The 24,762-nt window shown below is 46.2% G+C and overlaps 40 non-coding genes and 4 pseudogenes across 40 annotated transcripts; all 44 read right to left on the reverse strand.

Moving 5' to 3' along the window:
* Positions 1–10: 10 nt before the first annotated feature.
* Positions 11–129, reverse strand: LOC140870434 (5S ribosomal RNA). Its single transcript, XR_012147396.1, has one exon. It is a non-coding gene; the product is annotated as a 5S ribosomal RNA (ribosomal RNA).
* Positions 130–529: 400 nt separating this feature from the next.
* Positions 530–648, reverse strand: LOC140868076 (5S ribosomal RNA). Its single transcript, XR_012145510.1, has one exon. It is a non-coding gene; the product is annotated as a 5S ribosomal RNA (ribosomal RNA).
* Positions 649–1,049: 401 nt separating this feature from the next.
* LOC140869260 (5S ribosomal RNA) lies at positions 1,050–1,168 on the reverse strand. Its single transcript, XR_012146643.1, has one exon. It is a non-coding gene; the product is annotated as a 5S ribosomal RNA (ribosomal RNA).
* Positions 1,169–1,566: 398 nt separating this feature from the next.
* On the reverse strand, positions 1,567–1,685 carry LOC140869192 (5S ribosomal RNA). Its single transcript, XR_012146579.1, has one exon. It is a non-coding gene; the product is annotated as a 5S ribosomal RNA (ribosomal RNA).
* Positions 1,686–2,086: 401 nt separating this feature from the next.
* LOC140868289 (5S ribosomal RNA) lies at positions 2,087–2,205 on the reverse strand. Its single transcript, XR_012145714.1, has one exon. It is a non-coding gene; the product is annotated as a 5S ribosomal RNA (ribosomal RNA).
* Positions 2,206–2,605: 400 nt separating this feature from the next.
* On the reverse strand, positions 2,606–2,724 carry LOC140868297 (5S ribosomal RNA). The gene has a single exon (XR_012145721.1). It is a non-coding gene; the product is annotated as a 5S ribosomal RNA (ribosomal RNA).
* A 400-nt stretch (positions 2,725–3,124) lies between these two features.
* Positions 3,125–3,243, reverse strand: LOC140868607 (5S ribosomal RNA). The gene has a single exon (XR_012146016.1). It is a non-coding gene; the product is annotated as a 5S ribosomal RNA (ribosomal RNA).
* Positions 3,244–3,641: 398 nt separating this feature from the next.
* LOC140869683 (5S ribosomal RNA) lies at positions 3,642–3,757 on the reverse strand (annotated as a pseudogene).
* Positions 3,758–4,156: 399 nt separating this feature from the next.
* On the reverse strand, positions 4,157–4,275 carry LOC140869387 (5S ribosomal RNA). Its single transcript, XR_012146767.1, has one exon. It is a non-coding gene; the product is annotated as a 5S ribosomal RNA (ribosomal RNA).
* A 400-nt stretch (positions 4,276–4,675) lies between these two features.
* LOC140870346 (5S ribosomal RNA) lies at positions 4,676–4,794 on the reverse strand. The gene has a single exon (XR_012147310.1). It is a non-coding gene; the product is annotated as a 5S ribosomal RNA (ribosomal RNA).
* Positions 4,795–5,122: 328 nt separating this feature from the next.
* On the reverse strand, positions 5,123–5,240 carry LOC140869574 (5S ribosomal RNA; annotated as a pseudogene).
* Positions 5,241–5,642: 402 nt separating this feature from the next.
* Positions 5,643–5,761, reverse strand: LOC140869523 (5S ribosomal RNA; annotated as a pseudogene).
* Positions 5,762–6,160: 399 nt separating this feature from the next.
* Positions 6,161–6,279, reverse strand: LOC140870264 (5S ribosomal RNA). Its single transcript, XR_012147234.1, has one exon. It is a non-coding gene; the product is annotated as a 5S ribosomal RNA (ribosomal RNA).
* A 399-nt stretch (positions 6,280–6,678) lies between these two features.
* Positions 6,679–6,797, reverse strand: LOC140870421 (5S ribosomal RNA). Its single transcript, XR_012147384.1, has one exon. It is a non-coding gene; the product is annotated as a 5S ribosomal RNA (ribosomal RNA).
* A 401-nt stretch (positions 6,798–7,198) lies between these two features.
* LOC140868774 (5S ribosomal RNA) lies at positions 7,199–7,317 on the reverse strand. The gene has a single exon (XR_012146175.1). It is a non-coding gene; the product is annotated as a 5S ribosomal RNA (ribosomal RNA).
* Positions 7,318–7,716: 399 nt separating this feature from the next.
* LOC140868351 (5S ribosomal RNA) lies at positions 7,717–7,834 on the reverse strand. The gene has a single exon (XR_012145773.1). It is a non-coding gene; the product is annotated as a 5S ribosomal RNA (ribosomal RNA).
* A 399-nt stretch (positions 7,835–8,233) lies between these two features.
* Positions 8,234–8,352, reverse strand: LOC140870323 (5S ribosomal RNA). The gene has a single exon (XR_012147289.1). It is a non-coding gene; the product is annotated as a 5S ribosomal RNA (ribosomal RNA).
* Positions 8,353–8,752: 400 nt separating this feature from the next.
* Positions 8,753–8,871, reverse strand: LOC140868051 (5S ribosomal RNA). The gene has a single exon (XR_012145486.1). It is a non-coding gene; the product is annotated as a 5S ribosomal RNA (ribosomal RNA).
* A 309-nt stretch (positions 8,872–9,180) lies between these two features.
* Positions 9,181–9,299, reverse strand: LOC140868513 (5S ribosomal RNA). The gene has a single exon (XR_012145927.1). It is a non-coding gene; the product is annotated as a 5S ribosomal RNA (ribosomal RNA).
* A 401-nt stretch (positions 9,300–9,700) lies between these two features.
* LOC140868209 (5S ribosomal RNA) lies at positions 9,701–9,818 on the reverse strand. The gene has a single exon (XR_012145636.1). It is a non-coding gene; the product is annotated as a 5S ribosomal RNA (ribosomal RNA).
* A 398-nt stretch (positions 9,819–10,216) lies between these two features.
* On the reverse strand, positions 10,217–10,335 carry LOC140868998 (5S ribosomal RNA). The gene has a single exon (XR_012146392.1). It is a non-coding gene; the product is annotated as a 5S ribosomal RNA (ribosomal RNA).
* A 2,248-nt stretch (positions 10,336–12,583) lies between these two features.
* LOC140868220 (5S ribosomal RNA) lies at positions 12,584–12,702 on the reverse strand. Its single transcript, XR_012145647.1, has one exon. It is a non-coding gene; the product is annotated as a 5S ribosomal RNA (ribosomal RNA).
* An 872-nt stretch (positions 12,703–13,574) lies between these two features.
* Positions 13,575–13,693, reverse strand: LOC140870481 (5S ribosomal RNA). Its single transcript, XR_012147440.1, has one exon. It is a non-coding gene; the product is annotated as a 5S ribosomal RNA (ribosomal RNA).
* A 401-nt stretch (positions 13,694–14,094) lies between these two features.
* On the reverse strand, positions 14,095–14,213 carry LOC140868599 (5S ribosomal RNA). Its single transcript, XR_012146008.1, has one exon. It is a non-coding gene; the product is annotated as a 5S ribosomal RNA (ribosomal RNA).
* Positions 14,214–14,612: 399 nt separating this feature from the next.
* LOC140870292 (5S ribosomal RNA) lies at positions 14,613–14,731 on the reverse strand. Its single transcript, XR_012147260.1, has one exon. It is a non-coding gene; the product is annotated as a 5S ribosomal RNA (ribosomal RNA).
* A 400-nt stretch (positions 14,732–15,131) lies between these two features.
* LOC140868018 (5S ribosomal RNA) lies at positions 15,132–15,250 on the reverse strand. The gene has a single exon (XR_012145455.1). It is a non-coding gene; the product is annotated as a 5S ribosomal RNA (ribosomal RNA).
* A 394-nt stretch (positions 15,251–15,644) lies between these two features.
* On the reverse strand, positions 15,645–15,763 carry LOC140868464 (5S ribosomal RNA). Its single transcript, XR_012145881.1, has one exon. It is a non-coding gene; the product is annotated as a 5S ribosomal RNA (ribosomal RNA).
* A 400-nt stretch (positions 15,764–16,163) lies between these two features.
* LOC140867856 (5S ribosomal RNA) lies at positions 16,164–16,283 on the reverse strand. Its single transcript, XR_012145296.1, has one exon. It is a non-coding gene; the product is annotated as a 5S ribosomal RNA (ribosomal RNA).
* Positions 16,284–16,680: 397 nt separating this feature from the next.
* LOC140870195 (5S ribosomal RNA) lies at positions 16,681–16,799 on the reverse strand. Its single transcript, XR_012147168.1, has one exon. It is a non-coding gene; the product is annotated as a 5S ribosomal RNA (ribosomal RNA).
* A 400-nt stretch (positions 16,800–17,199) lies between these two features.
* On the reverse strand, positions 17,200–17,318 carry LOC140868756 (5S ribosomal RNA). The gene has a single exon (XR_012146157.1). It is a non-coding gene; the product is annotated as a 5S ribosomal RNA (ribosomal RNA).
* A 401-nt stretch (positions 17,319–17,719) lies between these two features.
* Positions 17,720–17,838, reverse strand: LOC140868690 (5S ribosomal RNA). The gene has a single exon (XR_012146095.1). It is a non-coding gene; the product is annotated as a 5S ribosomal RNA (ribosomal RNA).
* Positions 17,839–18,238: 400 nt separating this feature from the next.
* On the reverse strand, positions 18,239–18,357 carry LOC140869201 (5S ribosomal RNA). Its single transcript, XR_012146588.1, has one exon. It is a non-coding gene; the product is annotated as a 5S ribosomal RNA (ribosomal RNA).
* Positions 18,358–18,756: 399 nt separating this feature from the next.
* Positions 18,757–18,875, reverse strand: LOC140868701 (5S ribosomal RNA). Its single transcript, XR_012146106.1, has one exon. It is a non-coding gene; the product is annotated as a 5S ribosomal RNA (ribosomal RNA).
* Positions 18,876–19,265: 390 nt separating this feature from the next.
* LOC140867934 (5S ribosomal RNA) lies at positions 19,266–19,384 on the reverse strand. Its single transcript, XR_012145373.1, has one exon. It is a non-coding gene; the product is annotated as a 5S ribosomal RNA (ribosomal RNA).
* A 398-nt stretch (positions 19,385–19,782) lies between these two features.
* LOC140868353 (5S ribosomal RNA) lies at positions 19,783–19,901 on the reverse strand. Its single transcript, XR_012145775.1, has one exon. It is a non-coding gene; the product is annotated as a 5S ribosomal RNA (ribosomal RNA).
* Positions 19,902–20,301: 400 nt separating this feature from the next.
* On the reverse strand, positions 20,302–20,420 carry LOC140868715 (5S ribosomal RNA). The gene has a single exon (XR_012146119.1). It is a non-coding gene; the product is annotated as a 5S ribosomal RNA (ribosomal RNA).
* A 400-nt stretch (positions 20,421–20,820) lies between these two features.
* LOC140867852 (5S ribosomal RNA) lies at positions 20,821–20,939 on the reverse strand. Its single transcript, XR_012145293.1, has one exon. It is a non-coding gene; the product is annotated as a 5S ribosomal RNA (ribosomal RNA).
* Positions 20,940–21,339: 400 nt separating this feature from the next.
* Positions 21,340–21,458, reverse strand: LOC140868134 (5S ribosomal RNA). The gene has a single exon (XR_012145566.1). It is a non-coding gene; the product is annotated as a 5S ribosomal RNA (ribosomal RNA).
* Positions 21,459–21,857: 399 nt separating this feature from the next.
* LOC140869022 (5S ribosomal RNA) lies at positions 21,858–21,976 on the reverse strand. Its single transcript, XR_012146415.1, has one exon. It is a non-coding gene; the product is annotated as a 5S ribosomal RNA (ribosomal RNA).
* A 389-nt stretch (positions 21,977–22,365) lies between these two features.
* Positions 22,366–22,484, reverse strand: LOC140870307 (5S ribosomal RNA). Its single transcript, XR_012147274.1, has one exon. It is a non-coding gene; the product is annotated as a 5S ribosomal RNA (ribosomal RNA).
* A 399-nt stretch (positions 22,485–22,883) lies between these two features.
* Positions 22,884–23,002, reverse strand: LOC140868130 (5S ribosomal RNA). Its single transcript, XR_012145562.1, has one exon. It is a non-coding gene; the product is annotated as a 5S ribosomal RNA (ribosomal RNA).
* Positions 23,003–23,403: 401 nt separating this feature from the next.
* Positions 23,404–23,522, reverse strand: LOC140868675 (5S ribosomal RNA). The gene has a single exon (XR_012146081.1). It is a non-coding gene; the product is annotated as a 5S ribosomal RNA (ribosomal RNA).
* Positions 23,523–23,922: 400 nt separating this feature from the next.
* Positions 23,923–24,041, reverse strand: LOC140868015 (5S ribosomal RNA). Its single transcript, XR_012145452.1, has one exon. It is a non-coding gene; the product is annotated as a 5S ribosomal RNA (ribosomal RNA).
* A 398-nt stretch (positions 24,042–24,439) lies between these two features.
* On the reverse strand, positions 24,440–24,557 carry LOC140869493 (5S ribosomal RNA; annotated as a pseudogene).
* Between the last annotated feature and the right edge of the window lie 205 nt (positions 24,558–24,762).

Below are 24,762 nucleotides of genomic sequence, written 5' to 3' on the forward strand. Positions count from 1 at the left end.
TTAATGAAAAAGGGTGCAACACAAGGACTTCCCAGGGGGTCACCCATCCTAGTACTGCTCTCGCCCAAGTACGCTAAACTTCGGAGTTCTGATGGGATCCGGTGCATTAGTGCTGGTATGATCGCACCCAACAGTGAATGAATTCTTTATTTTTTTGTCTCTCGAATTGCGGATCAGAGGAATAGGAGCTGCAGTTTCAAACGGACATAACTTTCGATCTGTTGAGCTTTACGGGAGCTTCAACCTGCTCACGCGAATCTCTTCTCGATACCTACAGCGCGTATCTCGGTCTAAGAGACGGAGAAGCTCAAATTCAAACCCGAAGATGGTCTTTGGGGGCATTTTTCTCGTAGGGCGTGCTGGGACCCACCAAGTGGCCCGCGTCACCCTGATCGCACGTTCACGTCGTGTGATTCAGTCTATTGCATATTTTCTATCCGTGGATTGGACTGAATGAGTCAGAAATAGGGTGGAGAGGAATCGAAAGAACAAGATGTACGAGTAAGAAAAAAAGAAACTAATTAAAGAAGGGGTGCAACACGAGGACTTACCAGGGGGTCACCCATCCTAGTACTGCTCTTGCCCAAGCACGCATAACTTCGGAGTTCTGATGGGATCCGGTGCATTAGTGCTGGTATGATCGCACCCAATAGTGAATGAATTATTTATTTTTTTGTCTCTCGAATTGCGGATCGGTGGAATAGGAGCTGCAGTTTCTAACGGACATAACTTTCGATCGGCTGAGAGTTATTGGAGCTTAAGCCTGCTCACGCGAAGCTCCACTCGATACCTATAGTGCGTATTTAGGTTAAAAAGACGGAGACGCTCAAATTCCAAAACGGAGAAGGTCTTTCGGGGCATTTTTCCCGTATGTCGCGCTGGGACCCACCGAAGCGGCCCGCGTCACCCAGATCGCACGTTCACATCGTATGATTAAGTTTATTGCATCTTTTCTATCCGCGGATTGGACTGCAAGAGTCAAAAATAGAACGGCGAGGAATCGAAAGAACAAGAAGTACAAGTAAGAAAAAAAGAAATAAATGAAAAAAGGGGTGCAACACGAGGACTTCCCAGGGGGTCACCCATTCTAGTACTGCTCTCGCCCAAGCACGCTTAACTTCGAAGTTCTAATGGGATTCGGTGCATTAGTGCTAGTATGATCGCACCCGATAGTGAATGAATTTTTATTGTTTTGTCTCTCGAATTGCGGATCGGAGGAACAGGAGCTGCAGTTTCAAACAGACATAACTTTCGATCGGCTAAGAGTTATGGGAGCTTCAGCCTGTTCACACGAAGCTCCCCTCGATACCTACAGCAAGTATCTCGGTCTAAGAGACAAAGACGCTTAAATTACAACCCGAAGATGGTCTTTCGGGGCATTTTCTTGTAGGGCGTGCTGGGACGCACTGAAGCGGCCTGCGTCACCCAAATCGCATGTTCACGTCGTGTGATTAAGTCTATTGCATCTTTTCTATCCACGGATTGGATTGAAAGAGTCGGAAATAGGACGGCGAAGAATTGGAAAAACAAGAAGTACGAGTAAGAAAAAAAGAAATTAATGAAAAAGGGGAGCAACACGAGGACTTCCCAGGGGGTCACCCATCCTAGTCCTGCTCTCACCCAAGCACGCTTAACTTCAAAGTTCTGATGGGATCCGATGCATTAGTACTGGTATGATCGCACCCAACAATGAATGAATTCTTTATTTTTTTGTCTCTCGAATTGCGGATCGGAGGAAGAGGAGCTGCAATTTCAAACGGACGTAACTTTTGATCTGCTGAGAGTTACGGGAGTTTCAGCCTGCTCACGCGAAGCTCTTCTCGATACCTACAGCGTGTATCTCAGTCTAAGAGACGGAGAAGCTCAAATTCAATCCCGAAGATGGTCTTTGGGGGCATTTTTCCCGTAGGGCGCGCTGGGACCCACCGAAATGGCCCGCGTCACCCATATCGCACGTTCACGTCGTGTGATTCAGTCTATTGCATCTTTTCTATCCGTGGATTGGACTGAAAGAGTCAGAAATAGGACGGAGAGGAATCGGAAGAACAAGATGTACGAGTAAGAAAAAAAGAAACTAATTAAAAAAGGGGTGCAACACGAGGACTTACCAGGGGGTCACCCATTCTAGTACTGCTCTTGCCCAAGCACGCATAACTTCGGAGTTCTGATGGGATCCGGTGCATTAGTGCTGGTATGATCGCACCCAATAGTGAAGGAATTCTTTATTTTTTTGTCTCTCGAATTGCGGATCGGAGGAACAGGAGCTGCAGTTTCAAACGGACATAACTTTCGATCGGCTAAGAGTTACTGGAGCTTCAACCTGCTCACGCGAAGCTCCACTCGATACCTATAGTGCGTATCTAGGTTAAAAAGACGGAGATGCTCAAATTCCAAAACGGAGATGGTCTTTCGGGGCATTTTTCCCGTATGTCGCGCTGGGACCCACCGAAGCGGCCCGCGTCACCCAGATCGCACATTCACATCGTATGATTCAGTCTATTGCATCTTTTCTATCCGCGGATTGGACTGAAAGAGTAATAAATAGGACGGAGAGGAATCGGAAGAATTAGAAGTACGAGTAAGAAAAAAAGAAATTAATGAAAAAGGGGTGCAACACGAGGACTTCCCAGGGGGTCACCCAACCTAGTACTGCTCTTGCCCAAGCACGCATAACTTCGGAGTTCTGATGGGATCCGGTGCATTAGTGCTTGTATGATCGCACCCAATAGTGAATGAATTCTTTATTTTTTTATCTTTCAAATTGTGGATCGGAGGAACAGGAGCTGCAGTTTCAAACGGACATAACTTTCGATCGGCTGAGAGTTACTGTTGCTTCAGCCTGCTCACGCGAAGCTCCACTCGATACCTATAGTGCGTATCTAGGTTAAAAAGACGGAGAGGCTCAAATTCCAAAATGGAGATGGTCTTTCGGGGCATTTTTCCCATATGTCGCGCTGGGACCCATCGAAACGGCCTGCGTCACCCAGATCGCACGTTCACATCGTATGATTAAGTTTATTGCATCTTTTCTATCCGCGGATTGGACTGCAAGAGTCAAAAATAGAACGGCGAGGAATCGAAAGAACAAGAAGTACGAGTAAGAAAAAAAAAATTAATGAAAAAAGGGGTGCAACACGAGGACTTCCCAGGGGGTCACCCATCCTAGTACTGCTCTCGTCCAAGCACGCTTCACTTCGAAGTTCTGATGGGATCCGGTGCATTAGTGATGCTATGATCGCACCCAATAGTGAATGAATTTTTATTGTTTTGTCCTCGAATTGCGGATCAGAGGAACAGGAGCTGCAGTTTCAAACGGACATAACTTTCGATCGGCTAAGAGTTACGGGAGCTTCAGCCTGTTCACACGAAGCTCCTCTCGATACCTACAGCAAGTATCTCGGTCTAAGAGACGGAGACACTCAAATTACAACCCAGAGATGGTCTTTCGGGGCGTTTTTCTTGTAGGGTGCGCTGGGACCCACTAAAGCGGCCTGCGTCACCCAGATCGCACGTTCACGTCGTGGGATTAAGTCTATTGCATATTTTCTATCCACGGATTGGACTAAAAGAGTCGGAAATAGGACGGCGAGGAATCAGAAAAACAAGAAGTATGAGTAAGAAAAAAAGAAATTAATGAAAAAGGGGAGAACACGAGGACTTCCCAGGGGGTCACCCATCCTAGTACTGCTCTCACCCAAGCGATTAACTTCGGAGTTCTGATGGGATCCGGTGCATTAGTACTAGTATGATCGCACCCAACAATGAATGAATTCTTTATTATTTTGTCTCTCGAATTGCGGATCAGAGGAATAGGAGCTGCAGTTTCAAACGGACATAACTTTCGATCTGCTGAGAGTTACTGGAGCTTCAGCCTACTCACGCGAAGCTCTTCTTGATACCTACAGCGCGTATCTCGGTCTAAGAGACGGAGAAGCTCAAATTCAAACCCGGAGATGGTCATTGGGGGCTTTTTTCCCGTAGGGCGCGCTGGGACCCACCAAAGTGGCCCGCGTCACCCAGATCGCACGTTCACGTCGTGTGATTCAGTATATTGCATCTTTTCTATCCGTGGATTGGACTGAAAGAGTCGGAAATATGACGGAGAGGAATCAAAAGAACAATATGTACGAGTAAGAAAAAAAAACTAATTAAAAAAGGGGTTCAACACGAGGACTTCCCAGGGGGTCACCCATCCTAGTACTGCTCCTGCCCAAGCACGCATAACTTTGGAGTTTTGATGGGATCCGGTGCATTAGTGCTGGTATGATCGCACCGAATAGTAAATGAATTCTTTATTTTTTTGTCTCTCGAATTGCGGATCGGAGGAACAGGAGCTGCAGTTTCAAACGGACATTACTTTCGATCGGCTGAGAGTTACTGGAGCTTCAGCCTGCTCACGCGAAGCTCCACTCGATACCTATAGTGCGTATCTAGGTTAAATAGACGGAGACGCTCAAATTCCAAAATGGAGATGGTATTTCGGGGCATTTTTCCCGTATGTCGCGCTGGGACCCAACGAAGCGGCTCGCGTCACCCAGATCGCACGTTCACATCGTATGATTCAGTCTATTGCATCTTTTATATCCGCGGATTAGACTGAAAGAGTCAGAAATAGGACGGAGAGGAATCGAAAGAATTAGAAGTACGAGTAAGAAAAAAAGAAATTAATGAAAAAAGGGTGCAACACGAGGACTTCCCAGGGGGTCACCCATCCTAGTATTGCTCTCGCCCAAACACGCTTAACTTCAGAGTTCTGATGGGATCCGGTGCATTAGTGCTGGTATGATCGCACCCAACAATGAATGAATATTTTATTGTTTTGTCTCTCGAATTGCGGATCGGAGGAAAAGGAGCTGCAATTTCAAACGGACATAACTTTCGATCTGCTGAGAGTTACGGGAGCTTTAGCTTGCTCACGCGAAGCTCTTCTCGATACCTACAACGCGCATGTCGGTCTAAGAGACGGAGAAGCTCAAATTCAAACCCGGAGATTGTCTTTGGGGGCATTTTTCCCGTAAGGCATGCTGGGATCCACGGATTGGACTAAAAGAGTCGGAAATAGGACGGCGAGGAATCGGAAAAACAAGAAGTATGAGTAAGAAAAAAAGAAATTAGTGAAAAAGGGGAGAACACGAGGACTTCCCAGGGGGTCACCCATCCTAGTACTGCTCTTGCCCAGGCACGCATAACTTTGGAGTTCTGATGAGATCCGGTGCATTAGTTCTGGTATGATCGCACCCAACAGTGAATGAATTCTTTATTTTTTTTGTCTCTCGAATTGCGGATCGGAGGAACAGGAGCTGCAGTTTCAAACGGACATAACTTTCGATCGGCTGAGAGTTACTGGAACTTCAGCCTGCTCACGCGAAGCTCCACTCGATACCTATATTACGTATCTCGGTTTAAGAGATGGAGACGCTCAAATTCCAAAATGGAGATGGTCTTTCGGGGCATTTTTCCCGTATGTCGCGCTGGGACCCACTGAAGCAGCCCGCGTCACCCAGATCGCACATTCACATCGTATGATTAAGTTTATTGCATCTTTTCTATCCGCGGATTGAACTGCAAGAGTCGGAAATAGGACGGCGAGGAATCGAAAGAACAAGAAGTACGAGTAAGAAAAAAAGAAATTAATGAAAAAAAGGGTGCAACATGAGGACTTCTCAGGGGGTCACCCATCCTAGTACTACTCCCGCCGAAGCACGCTTAACTCCGATGTTTTGATGGGATCCGGTGCATTAGTGCTGGTATGATCACACCCAATAGTGAATGAATTTTTATTGTTTTGTCTCTCGAATAGAGGATTGGAGGAACAGGAGCTGCAGTTTCAAACGGACATAACTTTCGATCGGCTGAGAGTTACTGGAGCTTCAGCCTGCTCACGCGAAGCTCCACTCGATATCTATAGTGCGTATCTAGGTTAAAGAGACGGAGACGCTCAAATTCCAAAATGGAGAAGGTCTTTCGGGGCATTTTTTCCGTATGTCGCGCTGGGACTCACCGAATCGGCCCGCGTCACCCAGATCACACTATCACATCGTATGATTCAGTTTATTGCATCTTTTCTATCCGCAGATTGGACTGAAAGAGTCAGAAATAGGATGGAGAGGAATCGAAAGAATTAGAAGTACGAGTAAGAAAAAAAAAATTAATGAAAAAAGGGGTGCAACACGAGGACTTCCCAGGGGGACACCCATCCTAGTACTGCTCTCGCCCAAGCACACTTAACTTCGGAGTTCTGATGGGATCCGGTGCATTAGTGCTGATATGATCGCACACAACAGTGAATTAATTCTATATTATTTTTCTCTCGAATTGCGGATCGGAGGAACAGGAGCTGCAGTTTCAAACGGACATAACTTTCGATCTGCTGAGAGTTACGGGAGCTTCAGCCTGCTCACGCGAAGCTCTTCTCGATACCTACAGCGCGTATCTCGGTCTAAGAGACGGAGAAGCTCAAATTCAAACCCAGAGATGGTCTTTGGGGGCATTTTTCCCGTAGGTTGCGCTGGGACCCACCGAAGTGGCCCGTGTCACCCAGATCGCACGTTCACGTCGTGTGATTCAGTCTATTGCATCTTTTCTATCCGCGGATTGGACTGAAAGAGTCGAAAATATGACGGAGAGGAATCGAAAGAATTAGAAGTACGAGTAAGAAAAAAAGAAATTAATGAAAAAGGGGTGCAACACGAGGACTTCCCAGGGGGTCACACATCCTAGTACTGCTCTCGCCCAAGCACGCTTAACTTCGGAGTTTTGATGGGATCCGGTGCATTAGTGCTGGTATGATCGCACCCAACAGTGAATGAATTCTTTGTTTTTTTGTCTCTCGAATTACGGATCGGAGGAACAGGAGCTGCAGTTTCAAACGGACATAACTTTCGATCGGCAGAGAGTTACTGGAGCTTCAGCCTGCTCACGCGAAGCTCCACTCGATATCTATTGTGCGTATCTTGGTTAAAGAGATGGAGACGCTCAAATTCCAAAACAGAGATGGTCTTTCGGGGCATTTTTCCCGTATGTCGCGCTGGGACCCACTGAAGCGGCCCGCGTCACCCAAATCGTACGTTCACATCGTATGATTAAGTTTATTGCATCTTTTCTATCCGCGGATTGGACTGCAAGAGTCGGAAATAGGATGGCGAGGAATCGAAAGAACAAGAAGTACGAGTAAGAAAAAAAGAAATTAATGAAAAAAGGGGTGCAACACGAGGACTTCACAGGGGGTTACCCATCCTAGTACTGCTCTCGCCCAAGCACGCTTGACTTCGGAGTTCTGATGGGATCCGGTGCATTAGTGCTGGTATGATCGCACCCAATAGTGAATGAATTTTTATTGTTTTGTCTCTCGAATTGCGGATCGGAGGAACAGGAGCTGCAGTTTCAAACGGACATAACTTTCGATCGGCTAAGAGTTACGGGAGCTTCAGCCTGTTCACACGAAGCTCCTCTCGATACCTAAAGCAAGTATCTCGGTCTAAGAGACGGAGACGCTCAAATTACAACCCGGAGATGGTCTTTCGGGGCGTTTTTCCCGTAGGGCGCGCTGGGACCCACTGAAGCGGCCTGCGTCACCCAGATCGCATGTTAACGTCGTGTGATTAAGTCTATTGCATCTTTTATATCCGCGGATTGGACTGAAAGAGTCGAAAATAGGACGGCGAGGAATCGGAAAAACAAGAAGTACGAGTAAGAAAAAAAGAAATTAATGAAAAAGGGGTGCAACACGAGGACTTCCCAGGGGGTCACCCATCCTATTACTGCTCTCGCCCAAGCACGCTTAACTTCGGAATCTGATGGGATCCGGTGCATTAGTACTGGTATGATCGCACCCAACAGTGAATGAATTCTTTTTTTTTTGTCTCTCGAATTGCGGATCGGAGGAACAGGAGCTGCAGTTTCAAACGGACATAACTTTCGATCTGCTGAGAGTTATGGGAGCTTCAGCCTGCTCACGCGAAGCTCTTCTCGATACCTACAGCGCGTATCTCGGTCTAAAAGACGGAGAAGCTCAAATTCAAACCCGAAGATGGTCTTTGGGGGCATTTTTCTCGTAGGGCACGCTGGGACCCACCGAAGTGGCCCGCGTCTCCCAGATCGCACGTTCACGTCGTGTGATTCAGTCTATTGCATCTTTTCTATCCGTGGATTGGACTGAAAGAGTCGGAAATAGGACGGAGAGGAATCGGAAGAACAAGATGTACGAGTAAGAAAAAAAAAACTAATTAATAAAGGGGTGCAACACGAGGACTTCCCAAGGGGTCACCCATCCTAGTACTGCTCTTGCCCAAGCACGCATAACTTCGGAGTTCTGATGGGATCCGGTGCATTAGTGCTGGTATGATTGCACCCAATAGTGAATGAATTTTTTATTTTTTTGTCTCTCGAATTGCGGATCGGAGGAACAGGAGCTGCAGTTTCAAACGGACATAACTTTCGATCGACTGAGAGTTACTGGAGCTTCAGCTTGCTCACACGAAGCTCCACTCGATACCTATAGTGCGTATCTAGGTTAAAGAGATGGAGACGTTCAAATTCCAAAACGGAGATGGTCTTTCGGGGCATTTTTCCCTTATGTCGCGCTGGGACTCACCAAAGCGGCCCGCGTCACCCAGATCGCACGTTCACATCGTATGATTCAGTCTATTGCATCTTTTATATCCGCGGATTGGACTTAAAGAGTCGGAAATAGGACGGAGAGGAATCGAAAGAATTAGAAGTACGAGTAAGAAAAAAAGAAATTAATGAAAAAGGGGTGCAACACGAGGACTTCACAGGGGGTCACCCATCCTAGTACTGCTCTCGCCCAAGCACGCTTAACTTCGGAGTTCTGATGGGATCCGGTGCATTAGTGCTGGTATGATCGCACCAAACAATGAATGAATATTTTATTTTTTTGTCTCTCGAATTACGGATCGGAGAAAAAGTAGCTGCAGTTTCAAACGGACATAACTTTCGATCTGCTGAGAGTTACGGGAGCTTCAGCTTGCTCACGCGAAGCTCTTCTCGATACCTACAATGCGTATGTTGGTTAAAGAGACGGAGAAGCTCAAATTCAAACCCGGAGATTGTCTTTGGGGGAATTTTTCCCGTAGGGCGTGCTGGGACCCACCGAAGTGGCCCGCGTCACCCAGATCTCACGTTCACTACGAGTAAGAAAAAAAGAAACTAATAAAAAAAAAGGTGCAACACGAGGACTTCCCAGGGGGTCACCCATCCTAGTACTGCTCTTGCCCAAGCACGCATAACTTTGGAGTTCTGATGGGATCCGATGCATTAGTGCTGGTATGATCGCACCCAACAGTTAATGAATTCTTTATTTTTTTGTCTCTCGAATTGCGGATCGGAGGAACAGGAGCTGCAGTTTCAAACGGACATAACTTTCGATCGGCTGAGAGTTACTGGAGCTTTAGCCTGCTCACGCGAAGCTCCACTCGATATCTATTGTGCGTATCTCGGTTAAAGAGATGGAGACGCTCAAATTCCAAAATGGAGATGGTCTTTCGGGGCATTTTTCCCGTATGTCGCGTTGGGACCCACCAAAGCGGCCCGCATCACCCAGATCGCACGTTCACATCGTATGATTAAGTTTATTGCATCTTTTCTATCCGCGGATTGGACCGCAAGAGTCGAAAATAGGACGGCGAGGAATCGAAAGAACAAGAAGTACGAGTAAGAAAAAAAGAAATTAATGAAAAAAAGGGTGCAACACGAGGACTTCCCAGGGGTCACCCATCCTAGTACTGCTCTCGCCCAAGCACGCTTAACTTCGGAGTTCTTATGGGATCCGGTGCATTAGTGCTGGTGTGATCGTACCCAATAGTGAATGAATTTTTATTGTTTTGTCTCTCGAATTGCGGATCGGAGGAACAGGAGCTGCAGTTTCAAACGGACATAACTTTCGATCGGCTAAGAGTTACGGGAGCTTCAGTCTGTTCACACGAAGCTCCTCTCGATACCTACAGCAAGTATCTCGGTCTAAGAGACGGAGACGCTCAAATTACAACCCGGAGATGGTCTTTCGGGGCGTTTTTCTCGTAGGGCGCGCTGGGAACCACTAAAGCGGCCTGCGTCACCCAGATCGCACGTTCACGTTGTGTGATTAAGTCTATTGCATCTTTTCAATCCGCGGATTGGACTGAAAGAGTCGGAAATAGGACGGCGAAGAATCGGAAAAACAAGAAGTACGAGTAAGAAAAAAAAAATTAATGAAAAAGGGTTGCAACACGAGGACTTCCCAGGGGGTCACCCATCCTAGTACTGCTCTCGCTCAAGAACGCTTAACTTCGAAGTTCTCATGGGATCCGGTGCATTAGTACTTGTATGATCGCACCCAACAATGAATGAATTCTTTATTTTTGTCTCTCGAATTGTGGATCGGAGGAACAGGAGCTGCAGTTTCAAACGGACATAACTTTCGATCTGCTGAGAGGTACGGGAGCTTCAGCCAGCTCACGCAAAGTTCTTCTCGATACCTACAATGCGTAAGTTGGTTAAAGAGACTGAGAAGCTCAAATTCAAACCCGGAGATGGTCTTTGGGGGCATTTTTCCCGTAGGGCGTGCTGGGACCCACAGAAGTGTTGGAAAACGGTGTTCAGATCAATCAGAATTGATACCTGGTGCAGCGGAAGTTTTAAAATTTTATATGGAATGATTCCATATCATGGGTATCAAAACTTTACGATTAAATTGTGCGTGTAAAAATTAAATAACAATTAAATTTTTACCTTGAATCTCGAAACGAGATTATGGACACCAACAGATAACTCTGCTCTTGTTGTATAACCCAGGAACTGATGGACGAACAATTCTTCAATCAGGTCCATGAACAGAATTCGAATCCCTCTGATAGATTGCACTAAAAAATCTATCAGAAGTTTCTACGAAGAGAATTAACGAATTTGATCCGTTAAACCAGACTGCAAATTCGAAATTCACAGACTGGATTTCAGAGAGAAAAACACAGAGAGGGGGGCGGCCACTCTAGGTCTCAAAACCCTAGTGTTCGAAAATTATGAGACTTGTCTCTAATTTCTGCACTGCAATAACTTATTTATAATGTGGGCTGCTAACAGCTTAGGGCCTATTAGTCATAAGTTAAAGCCTGACAAGCAAAGCCTGCATATTCAGAAATTAATATAAAATTCATCGTGACTCAGATTGATAAACCAATTTCACCAATGTGCACAGAAACCATTTCTGCATCTTTTAAAGTCAAGATAAATTTTCTGAATTCGAATTCAGTGATTTCCAAAAATGCCCATCCCTATGTCATTTTAGGAAATCTTACTCTTCTACTCCTATATAAGAAGTCCCACTTCTTTATTCACTAAATTTAACTCTTTAAATTTAATTATCTCAACGGGGATTAAAAATCCATTACTTGTGTGACCCTCAATGGTTCAGGGATACAGCTAGCCGTGGGCTCACAACTCCTTGTGACTCGGAACAACAATTTCCGACTTGCTCATCGAATCATGGTAAGAGCGCCTAGCAACATCGCCCCATGATTCCCTAGGTATCACTGATAGTGCCTGCAAGAACCAATAGATTTTGGTTAGCGTACAGTACGGTCCCTTCATCCATATATCCCGATCGAATCAACAACCATTGGTAAATCAAGAGTCGTTCGAGATTCGATAACTATGCAATGCATCTTGAAGATCAAATAGTGACATCACATGTTCTACTATGAAACCATTTCTTAAAAACACATCATGTACTCTGGCCAGTGATTCGTCACACTAATATCTCCTCAGATTTGCATAGGATATCCACACTCGCAAGTATGTGGTGAATCCTTGACAACAAAGCATCGACTCCTATATGTGTCGTAACTGTACCCAATCCCGACACCTGATGACCCCAATAGAGTCGGTAAATGAGTCAAAGTACAGTACTAGCATATAGAGTCTCAATGATGTTTCAAGTAGTAAGGACTAATGGTGTACAACCAAAACCGCGGACTTTATCCACTCGATAAGTGATAACCACCTGGAAAGTCCGGATAGGGTAGTTCGATCATTCATCGTATGAATACCCATTTGCATGCTTTGAACATCTCTATGTTCCATACCAATGAAACGTGGTACTCGGCATCGCAAATGCTAGTCTCAATCTTGAGCGATCCTTATCCTTATTAACGGACGGCTCAATCGACTAGGAACTGTTTAGAATATACAGTGACTATAAGATGTGTTTCATGATAGTCATCCCCATGTGCCACCACATCTTACATACACTATAGTATATTCAAGGTCTTCATCTAAACATCTTATAGTATGTCATAACATAATAATATGATAAAAGATAAAGTAAATGCCATTATAAAAGAGTAAATTATATTAAACAAAAGATCGTTTATACATAGAGTCATAAAAGCCCTTAGCCACAAGTTGGCTCACCGGGCACCCACTCTTTCACGAAGTGGCCCGCGTCACCCAGATCGCACGTAAACGTCGTGTGATTCAGTCTATTGCATCTTTTCTATCCGTGGATTGGACTGAAAGAGTCGGAAATAGGACGGAGAGGAATCGGAAGAACAAGATGTACGAGTAAGAAAAAAAGAAACTAATTAAAAAAGGGGTGCAACACGAGGACTTCCCAGGGGGTCACCCATCCTAGTACTACTCTTGCCCAAGAACGCATAACTTCGGAGTTCTCATGGGATCCGGTGCATTAATGCTGGTATGATCGCACCCAATAGTGAATGAATTCTTTATTTTTTTGTCTCTCGAATTGCGGATCGGAGGAACAGGAGCTGCAGTTTCAAACGGACATAACTTTCGATCGGCTGAGAGTTACTGGAGCTTCAGCCTGCTCATGCAAAGATCCAATCGATACCTATAGTGCGTATCTAGGTTAAAGAGACGGAGACGCTGAAATTCCAAAACGGAGATGGTCTTTGGGGGCATTTTTCTTGTATGTCGCGCTGGGACCCACCGAAGCGGCCCGCGTCACCCAGATCGCACGTTCACATCGTATGATTCAGTCTATTGCATCTTTTCTATCCGCGGATTGGACTGAAAGAGTCGGAAATAGGACGAAGAGGAATCGAAAGAATTAGAATTACGAGTAAGAAAAAAAGAAATTAGTGCTGCAGTTGCCCAAGCACACTTAACTTCGGAGTTCTGATGGGATCCGATGCATTAGTGCTGGTATGATCGCACCCAACAGTGAATGAATATTTTATTGTTTTGTCTCTAGAATTGCGGATCGGAGGAAAATGAGCTGCAGTTTCAAATGGACATAACTTTCGATCTGCTAAGAGTTACGGGAGCTTCAGCTTGCTCACGCGAAGCTCTTCTCGATACCTACAACGCGTATGTCGGTCTAAGAGATGGAGAAGCTCAAATTCAAACCCGGAGATTGTCTTTGGGGGCATTTTTCCCGTAAGGCGTGCTGGGACCCACCGAAGTGGCCCGCGTCACCCAGATCGCACGTTCACGTCCTGTGATTCAGTCTATTGCATCTTTTCTATCCGCGGATTGGACTAAAAGAGTCGGAAATAGGATGGAGAGGAATCGGAAGAACAAGATGTACGAGCAAGAAAAAAAGAAACTAATAAAAAAAAAGGGTGCAACACGAGGACTTCCCAGGGGGTCACCCATCCTAGTACTGCTCTTGCCCAAGCACGCATAACTTCGGAGTTCTGATGGGATCCGGTGCATTAGTGCTGGTATGAACGCACCCAACAGTGAATGAATTTTTTATTTTTTTGTCTCTCGAATTGCGGATCGGAGGAACAGGAGCTGCAGTTTCAAACGGACATAACTTTCGATCGGCTGAGAGTTACTGGAGCTTCAGCCTACTCACGCGAAGCTCCACTCGATACCTATGTTGCGTATCTCGGTTAAAGAGACGGAGACGCTCAAATTCCAAAATGGAGATGGTCTTTTGGGGCATTTTTCCCGTATGTCACGCTGGGACCCACCCAAGCGGCCCGCGTCACCCAGATCGCATGTTCACATCGTATGATTAAGTTTATTGCATCTTTTCTATCCGCGGATTGGACTATAAGAGTCGGAAATAGGACGGAGAGGAATCGAAAGAACAAGAAGTACGAGTAAGAAAAAAAGAAATTAATGAAAAAAAGGGTGCAACACGAGGACTTCCCAGCGGGTCATCCATCCTAGTACTGCTCTCGCCCAAGCACGCTTAACTTCGGAGTTCTGATGGGATCCGGTGCATTAGTGCTGGTATGATCGCACCCAATAGTGAATGAATTTTTATTGTTTTGTCTCTCGAATTGCGGATCGGAGGAACAGGAGCTGCAGTTTCAAACGGACATAACTTTCGATCGGCTAAGAGTTATGGGAGCTTTAGCATGTTCACACGAAACTCCTCTCGATACCTACAGCAAGTATCTCGGTCTAAGAGACGGAGACGCTAAAATTACAACCCGGAGATGGTCTTTCGGGGCGTTTTTCCTGTAGGGCATGCTGGGACCCACCAAAGCAGCCCGCGTCACCTAGATTGCACGTTCACGTCGTGTGATTAAGTCTATTGCATATTTTCTATCCACGGATTGGACTGAAAGAGTCAGAAATAGGATGACTAGGAATCAGAAAAACAAGAAGTACGAGTAAGAAAAAAAGAAATTAATGAAAAAGGGGTGCAACACGAGGACTTCCCAGGGGGTCATCCAACCTAGTACTGCTCTCGCCCAAGCACGCTTAACTTCGGAGTTCTGATGGGATCCGGTGCATTAGTACTGATATGATCGCACCCAACAGTGAATGAATTCTTTATTTTTTTGTCTCTCGAATTGCGGATCGGAGGAACAGGAGCTGCAGTTTCAAACGGACATAACTTTCGATCTGCTGATAGTTACGGGAGCTTCAGTCTGCTCACGCGAAGCTCTTCTCGATACCTACAGCGCGTATCTCGGTCTAAGAGACGGAGAAGCTCAAATTCATACCCGGAGATGGTATTTGGGGGCATTTTTCCCGTAGGGTGCACTGGGACCCACCGAAGTGGCCCGCGTCACCCAGATCGCACGTTCACGTCATGTGATTCAGTATATTGCATCTTTTCTATCCGCGGATTGGACTGAAATAGTCGGAAATAGGACGGAGAGGAATCGAAAGAATTAGAAGTACGAGTAAGAAAAAAAGAAATTAATGAAAAAGGGATGCAACACGAGGACTTCCTAGGGGGTCACCCATCCTAGTACTGCTCTCGCCCAAGCACGCTTAACTTCAGGGTTCTGATGAGATCCGGTGCATTAGTGCTGGTATGATCGCACCCAACAATGAATGAATATTTTATTGTTTTGTCTCTCGAATTGCGGATAGGAGGAAAAGGAGCTGAAGTTTCAAACGGACATAACTTTCGATCTGCTGAGAGTTACGGGAGCTTCTGCTTGCTCACGCGAAGCTCTTCTCGATACCTACAACGCGTATGTCGATACGGAGAAGCTCAAATTCAAACCCGAAGATTGTCTTTGGGGGGATTTTTCCATTAGGGCGTGCTGGGACCCACCGAAGTGGCCCGCGTCACCCAGATCGCACGTTCACCTCCTGTGATTCAGTCTATTGCATCTTTTCTATCCACGGATTGGACTGAAAGAGTCGTAAATAGGACGGAGAGGAATCGGAAGAACAAGATGTATGAGTAAGAAAAAAAGAAACTAATAAAAAAAAGGGTGCAACACGAGGACTTCACAGGGGGTCACCCATCCTAGTACTGCTCTTGCCCAAGCACGCATAACTTTGGAGTTCTGATGGGATCCGGTGCATTAGTGCTGGTTTGATCGCACCCAACAAAGAATGAATTCTTTATTTTTTTGTCTCTCGAATTGCGGATCGGAGGAACAGGAGCTGCAGTTTCAAACGGACATAACTTTCGATCGGCTGAGAGTTACTGGAGCTTCAGCCTGCTCACGCGAAGCTCCACTCGATACCTATAGTGCAAATCTAGGTTAAAGAGACGGAGACGCTCAAATTCCAAAACGGAGATGGTCTTTCGGGGCATTTTTCCCGTATGTCGCGCTGGGACCCACCGAAGCGGCCCGCGTCACCCAGATCGCACGTTCACATCGTATGATTCAGTCTATTGCATCTTTTATATCCGTGGATTTGACTGAAAGAGTCGGAAATAGGACGGAGAGGAATCAAAAGAATTAGAAGTACGAGTAAGAAAAAAAGAAATTAATGAAAAAGTGGTGCAACACGAGGACTTCCCAGGGGGTCACCCATCCTAGTACTACTCTCGCCCAAGCACGCTTAGCTTCGGAGTTCTGATGGGATCCGGTGCATTAGTGCTGGTATGATCCACCCAATAGTGAATGAATTTTTATTGTTTTGTCTCTCTAATTGCGGATCGGAGGAACAAGAGCTGCAGTTTCAAACGAACATAACTTTCGATCGGCTAAGAGTTACGGGAGCTTCAGCCTGTTCACACGAAGCTCCTCTCGATACCTAAAGCAAGTATCTCGGTTTAAGAGACAGAGACGCTCAAATTACAACCTGGAGATGGTCTTTCGGGGCATTTTTCCCGTAGGGCGCGTTGGGACCCACTGAAGCGGCCTGCGTCTCCCAGATCGCACGTTCACGTCGTGTGATTAAGTCTATTGCATCTTTTCTATCCGCGGATTGGACTGAAAGAGTCGGAAATAGGACGGCGAGGAATCGGAAAAACAAGAAGTACGAGTAAGAAAAAAAGAAATTAATAAAAAAGGGGTGCAACACGAGGACTTCCCAAGGGGTCACCCATCCTAGTACTGCTCTCGCCCAAGCACGCTTAACTTCGGAGTTCTGATGGGATCCGGTGCATTAGTACTGGTATGATCGAACCCAACAGTGAATGAATTCTTTATTTTTTTGTCTCTCGAATTGCGGATCGGAGGAACAGGAGCTGCAGTTTCAAACGGACATAACTTTCGATCGGCTGAGAGTTACTGGAGCTTCAACCTGCTCACGCGAAGCTCCACTCGATACCTATAGTGCGTATCTAGGTTAAAGAGACGGAGACGCTCAAATTCCAAAATGGAGATGGTCTTTCGGGGCATTTTTCCCGTATGTCGCGCTGGGACCCACAAAAGCGGCCCGCGTCACCCAGATCTCACGTACACATCGTATGATTCAGTCTATTTGCTCTTTTCTATCCGCGGATTGGACTTAAAGAGTCGGAAATAGGACGGAGAGGAATCGAAAGAATTAGAAGTACGAGTAAGAAAAAAAGAAATCAATGAAAAAGGGATGCAACACGAGGACTTTTCAGGGGGTCACCCATGCTAGTACTGCTCTCGCCCAAGCATGCTTAACTTCAGAGTTCTGATGGGATCCGTTGCATTAGTGCTGGTATGATCGCACCCAAAAATGAATGAATATTTTATTGTTTTGTCTCTCGAATTGCGAATCGGAGGAAAAGGAGCTGCAGTTTCAAACGGACATAACTTTCGATCTGCTGAGAGTTACGGGAGCTTCTACTTGCTCACGCGAAGCACTTCTCGATACCTACAACGCGTATGTCGGTCTAAGAGACGGAGAAGCTCAAATTCAAACCCGAAGATTGTCTTTGGGGGCATTTTTCCCGTAGGGCGTGCTGGGACCCACCGAAGTGGCCCGTGTCACCCAGATCGCACATTCACGTCCTGTGATTCAGTCTATTGCATCTTTTCTATCCACGGATTGGACTGAAAGAGTCGGAAATAGGACGGAGAGGAATCGGAAGAACAAGATGTACGAGTAAGAAAAAAATAAACTAATAAAAAAAAGGGTGCAACACGAGGACTTCCCAGAGGGTCACCCATCCTAGTACTGCTCTTGCCCAAGCACGCATAACTTTGGAGTTCTGATGGGATCCGATGCATTAGTGCTGGTATGATTGCACACAACAAAGAATGAATTCTTTATTTTTTTGTCTCTCGAATTGCGGATCGGAGGAACAGGAGCTGCAGTTTCAAACGGACATAACTTTCGATCGGCTGATAGTTACTGGAGCTTCAGCCTGCTCACGCGAAGCTCCACTCGATACCTATAGTGCGTATCTAGGTTAAAGAGACGGAGATGCTCAAATTCCAAAACGGAGATGGTCTTTCGGGGCATTTTTCCCGTATGTCGCGCTGGAACCCACCGAAGTGGCCCGCGTCACCCAGATCGCACGTTCACATCGTATTATTCAGTCTATTGCATCTTTTATACCCGCGGATTGGACTGAAAGAGTCGGAAATAGGACGGAGAGGAATCAAAAGAATTAGAAGTACGAGTAAGAAAAAAAGAAATTAATGAAAAAGGGGTGCAACACGAGGACTTCCCAAGGGGTCACCTATCCTAGTACTGCTCTCGCCCAAGCACGCTTAACTTCGGAGTTCTGATGGGATCCGGTGCATTAGTGCTAGTATGATCGCACCCAACAGTGATTGAATATTTTATTGTTTTGTCTCTCGAATTGCGGATCGAAGGAAAAGGAGCTGCAGTTTCAAACGGACATAACTTTCGATCTGCTGAGAGTTACGGGAGCTTTTGCTTGCTCACGCGAAGCTCTTCTCGATACCTACAATGCGTATGTCGGTCTAAGAGACGGAGAAGCTCAAATTCAAACCCGGAGATTGTCTTTGGGGGCATTATTCCCGTAGGGCATGCTAGGACCCACCAAAGTGGCCCGCGTCACCCAGATCGCACGTTCACGTCCTGTGATTCAGTCTATTGCATCTTTTCTATCCGCGGATTAGACTGAAAGAGTCGGAAATAGGACGGAGAGGAATCGGAAGAACAAGATGTACGAGTAAGAAAAAAAAACTAATAAAAAAAAGGGTGCAACGCAAGGACTTCCCAGGGGGTCACCCATCCTAGTACTGCTCTTGCCCAAGTACGCATAACTTCGAAGTTCTGATGGGATCCGGTGCATTAGTGCTGGTATGATAGCACCCAACAGTGAATGAATTTTTTATTTTTTTGTCTCTCGAATTGCGGATCGGAGGAACAGGAGCTGCAGTTTCAAACGGACATAACTTTCGATCGCCTGAAAGTTACTGGAGCTTCAGCCTGCTCACGCGATACCTATATTGCGTATCTCGGTTAAAGAGACGGAGATGCTCAAATTCCAAAACGGAGATGGTCTTTCGGGGCATTTTTCCCGTATGTCGCGCTGGGACCCACCGAAGCGGCCCGCGTCACACAGATCGCACGTTCACATCGTATGATTAAGTTTATTGCATCTTTTCTATCCGCGGATTGGACTGCAGGAGTCGGAAATAGGACAGCGAGAAATCGAAAGAACAAGAAGTACGAGTAAGAAAAAAAAGAAATTAATGAAAAAAAGGGTGCAACACGAGGACTTCCCACGGGGTCACGCATCCTAGTACTGCTCTCGCCCAAGCACGCTTAACTTCGGAGTTCTGATGGGATCCGGTGCATTAGTGCTGGTATGAACGCACCAATAGTGAATGAATTTTTATTGTTTTGTCTCTAGAATTGCGGATCGGAGGAACAGGAGCTGCAGTTTCAAACGGGCATAACTTTTGATCGGCTAAGAGTTACGGGAGCTTCAGCCTGTTCACACGAAGCTCCTCTCGATACCTACAGCAAGTATCTCGGTTTAAGAGACGGAGACGCTCAAATTACAACCTGGAGATGGTCTTTTGGGGCGTTTTTCCCGTAGGGCGCGCTGGGACCCACTGAAGCGGCCTGCGTCACCCAGATCGCGCGTTCACGTCGTGTGATTAAGTCTATTGCATCTTTTCTATCCGCGGATTGTACTGAAAGAGTCGGAAATAGGACGGCGAGGAATCGGAAAAACAAGAAGTACGAGTAAGAAAAAAAGAAATTAATGAAAAAGGGGTGCAACACGAGGACTTCCCAAGGGATCACCCATCCTAGTACTGCTCTCGCCCAAGCACGCTTAACTTCGGAGTTCTGATGGGATCCGGTGCATTAGTACTGGTATGATCGCACCCAACAGTGAATGAATTCTTTATTTTTTTGTCTCTCGAATTGCGGATCGGAGGAACAGGAGCTGCAGTTTCAAACGGACATAACTTTCAATCTGCTGAGAGTTACGGGAGCTTCAGCCTTCTCACGGGAAGCTCTTCTCGATAGCCACAACGCGTATATCATTCTAAGAGACGGAGAAGCCCAAATTCAAACCCGGAGATGGTCTTTGGGGGAATTTTTCCCGTAGGGTGCGCTGGGACCCATCGAAGTGGCCCGCGTCACCCAGATCGCATGTTCACGTCATGTGATTCAGTATATTGCATCTTTTCTATCCGCGGATTGGACTGAAAGAGTCGGAAATAGGACGGAGAGGAATCGAAAGAATTAAAAGTACGAGTAAGAAAAAAAGAAATCAATGAAAAAGGGATGCAACACGAGGACTTCCCAGGGGGTCACCCATCCTAGTACTGCTCTCGCCCAAGCATGCTTAACTTCAGAGTTCTGATGGGATCTGGTGCATTAGTGCTGGTATGATCGCACCCAAAAATGAATGAATATTTTATTGTTTTGTCTCTCGAATTGCAGATCGGAGGAAAAGGAACTGCAGTTTCAAACGGACATAACTTTCGATCTGCTGAGAGTTACGGGAGCTTCTACTTGCTCACGCAAAGCTCTTCTCGATACCTACAATGCGTATGTCGGTCTAAGAGACGGAGAAGCTCAAATTCAAACCCGAAGATTGTCTTTGAAGGCATTTTTCCCGTAGGGCATGCTGGGACCCACCGAAGTGGCCCCCGTCACCCAGATCGCACGTTCACGTCCTGTGATTCAGTCTATTGCATCTTTTCTATCCACGGATTGGACTAAAAGAGTCGGAAATAGGACGGAGAGGAATCGGAAGAACAAGATGTACGAGTAAGAAAAAAGAAACTAATAAAAAAAAGGGTGCAACACGAGGACTTCCCAGGGGGTCACCCATCCTAGTACTACTCTTGCCCAAGCACGCATAACTTTGGAGTTCTGATGGGATCCGGTGCATTAGTACTGGTATGATCGCACCCAACAAAGAATGAATTCTTTATTTTTTTGTCTCTCGAATTGCGGATCGGAGGAACAGGAGCTGCAGTTTCAAACGAACATAACTTTCGATCGGCTGATAGTTACTGGAGCTTCAGCCTGCTCACGCGAAGCTCCACTCGATACCTATAGTGCGTATCTAGGTTAAAGAGACGGAGACGCTCAAATTCCAAAACGGAGATGGTTTTTCGGGGCATTTTTCCCGTATGTCGCGCTGGAACCCACCGAAGTGGCCCGCGTCACCCAGATCGCACGTTCACATCGTATTATTCAGTCTATTGCATCTTTTATACCCGCGGATTGGACTGAAAGAGTCGGAAATAGGATGGAGAGGAATCAAAAGAATTAGAAGTACGAGTAAGAAAAAAAGAAATTAATGAAAAAGGGGTGCAACACGAGGACTTCCCAAGGGGTCACCTATCCTAGTACTGCTCTCGCCCAAGAACGCTTAACTTCGGAGTTCTGATGGGATCCGGTGCATTAGTGCTGATATGATCGCACCTAACAGTGATTGAATATTTTATTGTTTTGTCTCTCGAATTGCGGATCGAAGGAAAAGAAGCTGCAGTTTCAAACGGACATAACTTTCGATCTGCTGAGAGTTACGGGAGCTTTTGCTTGCTCACGCGAAGCTCTTCTCGATACCTACAACGTGTATGTCGGTCTAAGAGACGGAGAAGCTCAAATTCAAACCCGGAGATTGTCTTTGGGGGCATTATTCCCGTAGGGCGTGCTGGGACCCACCAAAGTGGCCCGCGTCACCCAGATCGCACGTTCACGTCCTGTGATTCAGTCTATTGCATCTTTTATATCCGCGGATTAGACTGAAAGAGTCGGAAATAGGACGGAGAGGAATCGGAAGAACAAGATGTACGAGTAAGAAAAAAAAACTAATAAAAAAAAGGGTGCAACGCAAGGACTTCCCAGGGGGTCACCCATACTAGTACTGCTTTTGCCCAAGTACGCATAACTTCGAAGTTCTGATGGGATCCGGTGCATTAGTGCTGGTATGATCGCACCCAACAGTGAATGAATTCTTTATTTTTTTGTCTCTCGAATTGCGGATCGGAGGAACAGGAGCTGCAGTTTCAAACGGACATAACTTTCGATCGCCTGAAAGTTACTGGAGCTTCAGCCTGCTCACGCGATACCTATATTGCGTATCTCGGTTAAAGAGATGGAGATGCTCAAATTCCAAAACGGAGATGGTCTTTCGGGGCATTTTTCCCGTATGTCGCGCTGGGACCCACCGAAGCGGCCCGCGTCACACAGATCGCACGTTCACATCGTATGATTAAGTTTATTGCATCTTTTCTATCCGCGGATTGGACTGCAGGAGTCGGAAATAGGACAGCGAGAAATCGAAAGAACAAGAAGTACGAGTAAGAAAAAAAGAAATTAATGAAAAAAAGGGTGCAACACGAGGACTTTCCAGGGGGTCACCCATCCTAGTACTGCTCTCGCCCAAGCACGCTTAAATTCGGAGTTCTGATGGGATCCGGTGCATTAGTGCTGGTATGATCGCACCCAATAGTGAATGAATTTTTATTGTTTTGTCTCTAGAATTGCGGATCGGAGGAACAGGAGCTGCAGTTTCAAACGGGCATAACTTTCGATCAGCTAAGAGTTACGAAAGCTTCAGCCTGTTCACACGAAGCTCCTCTCGATACCTACAGCAAGTATCTTGGTCTAAGAGACGGAGACGCTCACATTACAACCTGGAGATGGTCTTTCGGGGCGTTTTTCCCGTAGGGCGCGCTGGGACCCACTGAAGCGGCCTGCGTCACCCAGATCGCACGTTCACGTCGTGTGATTAAGTCTATTGCATCTTTTCTATCCGCGGATTGTACTGAAAGAGTCGGAAATAGGACGGCGAGGAATCGGAAAAACAAGAAGTACGAGTAAGAAAAAAAGAAATTAATGAAAAAGGGGTGCAACACGAGGACTTCCCAGGGGATCACCCATCCTAGTACTGCTCTCGCCCAAGCATGCTTAGCTTCGGAGTTCTGATGAGATCCGATGCATTAGTACTGGTATGATCGCACCCAATAGTGAATGAATTCTTTATTTTTTTGTCTATCGAATTGCGGATCGGAGGAACAGGAGCTGCAGTTTCAAACAGACATAACTTTCGATCTGCTGAGAGTTACGGGGCCTTCTACTTGCTCACGCGAAGCTCTTCTCGATACCTACAACGCGTATGTCGGTCTAAGAGACGGAGAAGCTCAAATTCAAACTCGAAGATTGTCTTTGGGGGCATTTTTCCCGTAGGGCATGCTGGGACCCACCGAAGTGGCCCGTGTCACCCAGATCGCACATTCACGTCCTGTGATTCAGTCTATTGCATCTTTTCTATCCACGGATTGGACTGAAAGAGTCGGAAATAGGACGGAGAGGAATTGGAAGAACAAGATGTACGAGTAAGAAAAAAATAAACTAATAAAAAAAAGGGTGCAACACGAGGACTTCCCAGGGGGTCACCCATCCTAGTACTGCTCTTGCCTAAGCACGCATAACTTTGGAGTTCTGATGGGATCCGGTGCATTAGTGCTGGTATGATTGCACACAACAAAGAATGAATTCTTTATTTTTTTGTCTCTCGAATTGCGGATCGGAGGAACAGGAGCTGCAGTTTCAAACGGACATAACTTTCGATCGGCTGATAGTTACTGGAGCTTCAGCCTGCTCACGCGAAGCTCCACTCGATACCTATAGTGCGTATCTAGGTTAAAGAGACGGAGATGCTCAAATTACAAAACGGAGATGGTCTTTCGGGGCATTTTTCCCGTATGTCGCGCTGGAACCCACCGAAGTGGCCCGCGTCACCCAGATCGCACGTTCACATCGTATTATTCAGTCTATTGCATCTTTTATACCCGCGGATTGGACTGAAAGAGTCGGAAATAGGACGGAGAGGAATCAAAAGAATTAGAAGTACGAGTAAGAAAAAAAGAAATTAATGAAAAAGGGGTGCAACACGAGGACTTCCCAAGGGGTCACCTATCCTAGTACTGCTCTCGCCCAAGCACGCTTAACTTCGGAGTTCTGATGGGATCCGGTGCATTAGTGCTGGTATGATCGCACCCAACAGTGATTGAATATTTTATTGTTTTGTCTCTCGAATTGCGGATCGAAGGAAAAGGAGCTGCAGTTTCAAACGGACATAACTTTCGATCTGCTGAGAGTTACGGGAGCTTTTGCTTGCTCACGCGAAGCTCTTCTCGATACCTACAACGCGTATGTCGGTCTAAGAGACGGAGAAGCTCAACTTCAAACCCGGAGATTGTCTTTGGGGGCATTATTCCCGTAGGGCATGCTGGGACCCACCAAAGTGGCCCGCGTCACCCAGATCGCACGTTCACGTCCTGTGATTCAGCTATTGCATCTTTTCTATCCGCGGATTAGACTGAAAGAGTCGGAAATAGGACGGAGAGGAATCGGAAGAACAAGATGTACGAGTAAGAAAAAAAAACTAATAAAAAAAAGGGTGCACGCAAGGACTTCCCAGGGGGTCACCCATCCTAGTACTGCTCTTGCCCAAGTACGCATAAATTCGAAGTTCTGATGGGATCCGGTGCATTAGTGCTGGTATGATCGCACCCAACAGTGAATGAATTCTTTATTTTTTTGTCTCTCGAATTGCGGATCGGAGGAACAGGAGCTGCAGTTTCAAACGGACATAACTTTCGATCGCCTGAAAGTTACTGGAGCTTCAGCCTGCTCAAGCGATACCTATATTGCGTATCTCGGTTAAAGAGACGGAGATGCTCAAATTCCAAAACGGAGATGGTCTTTCGGGGCATTTTT

The sequence above is a fragment of the Henckelia pumila genome, chromosome 4, assembly GCF_033568475.1.
Source record: "Henckelia pumila isolate YLH828 chromosome 4, ASM3356847v2, whole genome shotgun sequence".
Taxonomy (NCBI): domain Eukaryota; kingdom Viridiplantae; phylum Streptophyta; class Magnoliopsida; order Lamiales; family Gesneriaceae; genus Henckelia; species Henckelia pumila.